This window comes from Mus caroli, unplaced genomic scaffold, assembly GCF_978045245.1.
Source record: "Mus caroli unplaced genomic scaffold, Mus_caroli_1 scaffold_16, whole genome shotgun sequence".
Classification (NCBI taxonomy): domain Eukaryota; kingdom Metazoa; phylum Chordata; class Mammalia; order Rodentia; family Muridae; genus Mus; species Mus caroli.
In genome coordinates this window covers 40,323,815-40,326,325 of record NW_028227271.1, presented here as the reverse complement: position 1 = coordinate 40,326,325, position 2,511 = coordinate 40,323,815, and the positions used below count along the sequence as shown (strand labels likewise).

The following is a 2,511-nucleotide window of genomic DNA, read 5'->3' as shown; positions in this document are numbered from 1 at the left end:
AATCTAATGGTTTTTTATTTTGTAATTAGACATGATTATAGGTTAAGTGTACCCTGCCCTGATATGCCCTCCCTTAATAATTCATACCTGAAACTTTAATCCTTATTATTTTAGACCTTATTAATTTAGAAACCTGTGGGTCATGACCCCTTTGGGATCACATTTCAGATATCCTGCATATCAGATATTTACATTACAATTTATAACAATAGCAAAAATTACAGTTATAAAGTAACAACAAAAATAATTTTATGATTGAAGGTCCCCATAACAAGAAAAACTGTATTAAAGGGTCACAGAATTAAGAAGGCTGAGAATGACTGGTTAAGAGTATGACGATAGGCAGTTAGTCTTCTCTGAACACTGAGACTATAAGCAGTTAGGATGCCGAGTGGGATCTCACGTGGAAGCCAAAGCTGCACTTCCTGGGTGACTCCTCTGGCCAGCCCAGCGGGGCCCCTCAGATGAGGGCTGCTCCTGGAAGATCACCTGTAAGCAGCCTCCAGTAGCAGCTGTACCATCTCTGGTTGGCTCACCCGCTGCTGCACTCCAGCAGCCAGGCCTGATGGCCCAGATGGCTTCCGCTGTAGCCGGTATGGCTGTGGGCTCTGCAGTGGGGCACAGTGTGGGGCACGCCATCACTGGGGGGCTTCAGAGGAGGTGATAATGCTGAACCTGCAAAGCCTGACATGACTTACCAGCAGCCTCAGGGAGCCCAGCGGCAGGACCTAGAGATCAAGCAGTTTCTAGAGTGTGCTCAGAACCAGAGCGAGGTCAAGCTCTGTGAGGGCTTCAACGAGCTGCTTGTGACAGTGCAGAGTTGCAAATGATTTAATCTAACCAAGAAATTCAAGCTGAAGAAATGTAAAATTGGTTCTGTGTAATTGATAGTACAAGTGTGAACCCTTTTTTCTAACAGCTCCATTGCTTCAGAATGGCGGTGAAAGAGATCTAACTGCAGATGAGGCTTGTAGTGTTGGTTATTGGGCAAGTGTTCGGCCTCCTTGAACTAACTGTATTGTGATTGTGAGTTAAAAACATAAATAAATAAAGTGGTTTATTCTGAAAAAAAAAGGAGTATGACTATAGTAAAAAAAATAATAATAAGTAAATAGACCCTTTAAAGGGGTAAGCAAACAAAAATGAAGCCAGAAGGTAGCCCACGTCATTGGTGCCTTCCTAAGAGGAAATCCACTTAGCATGGTCCAGCATTCAGAGGCAAAGGCAAGAGAATCAAGAGTTCAAAGCCAAGATGGACTACATAGAAAGACCGTCTCAAAAAGGAGGGAGGGGCTGACAAGATGGCTCAGTGAGTAGAGGCGCTTGCCTCCAAGCCTGACAGCCTGATATCAGTCCGTGGAATTCATCTGAGAAGGCAAGGACTAGTTATTACAAATTCTCTGACCTCCAAATAAGTATGTGGGATATGTACCCCCCACCCCAAATACATTGTTCATGAGAAATGTATAGAAAGAAAGAAAGAAAGAAAGAAAGAAAGAAAGAAAGAAAGAAAGAAAGAAAGAAAGAAAGAAAGAAAAGGAAAGGAAATTTAGACACATAGAGACACCAGAGATGAGGACACAGTGAGGAGAGACACATGAGGAGAGAGGACTCAGGGGAAACTGATCTTAGACTTTGGACTATTGCTATGGTAGCCCTGACACACTGACACAGTCAATACACTGAAGCCTATACCTTGTAAAGCCATTTCAGCCGAGGACTGGCTGGTACCTGCAGCTGGAGATGTGTGATGAACATGTAACTGGGACATGCTGAACTTTAATTAGCTCACTTCACCCAGGACTCCCTGGCCTAAAAATTAGTTCATGAGACACATTTATAACCACAGGTGTTTTCCTATAGAATCTTTATTTTATAATCAACATAGACATTTTATAATCAACATAGACACCTGACAATATCTGTTTCACTAAATTCTGTGAGTGGAACCATAAAGGTTCTCCTTATTAAAAAAATAATATAACTTAAAATTCAAGCAGTCTGTGCTATATCAGCCGTGTCAGTGGTTCATGTGTTCATGTTTGGCAGTCACTTGTTTTGCACCCTCTGCTTAGAAAATGAACTCATCCCAGCATATCAAGGCCTTCACTAACTTGTATTTTTAAATAATTGTATAGTTCTTACAGGTAATTGATGCTGGTCTCACAGAGTATGTTGAGTCTTACAGAAATTAATTCATTCCCATGAGGGGTTATTATAAAAGAGCAAAAATATTATACAAATAGGTAGTATCCAAAAACAAAACATTGACGGGCAGTCTCCCAAGGTTTACATGAACTGTAGTGCAAGGAGGGTGACGTCATTTGAATTATAGGATGATGTCATTTGAATTGTAGGATGACACCCATGTTTTATCTGAAGTGAAGAAGAAAAAAAAAAAAAACAGCTCCAAATAGAATTGAAATATCAGGCATGAATATTTTAAAGCCTAGAGAGAAAAACACTAAAAAAAAAAATTAAAAAAAAAAACACACAAAGAGTGATAACCAA

The 2,511-nt window shown here is 40.4% G+C and overlaps 1 pseudogene; it reads left to right on the top strand.

Moving 5' to 3' along the window:
• Positions 1–384: 384 nt before the first annotated feature.
• On the top strand, positions 385–840 carry LOC110310056 (coiled-coil-helix-coiled-coil-helix domain-containing protein 2 pseudogene; annotated as a pseudogene).
• The last annotated feature ends 1,671 nt before the right edge of the window (positions 841–2,511 follow it).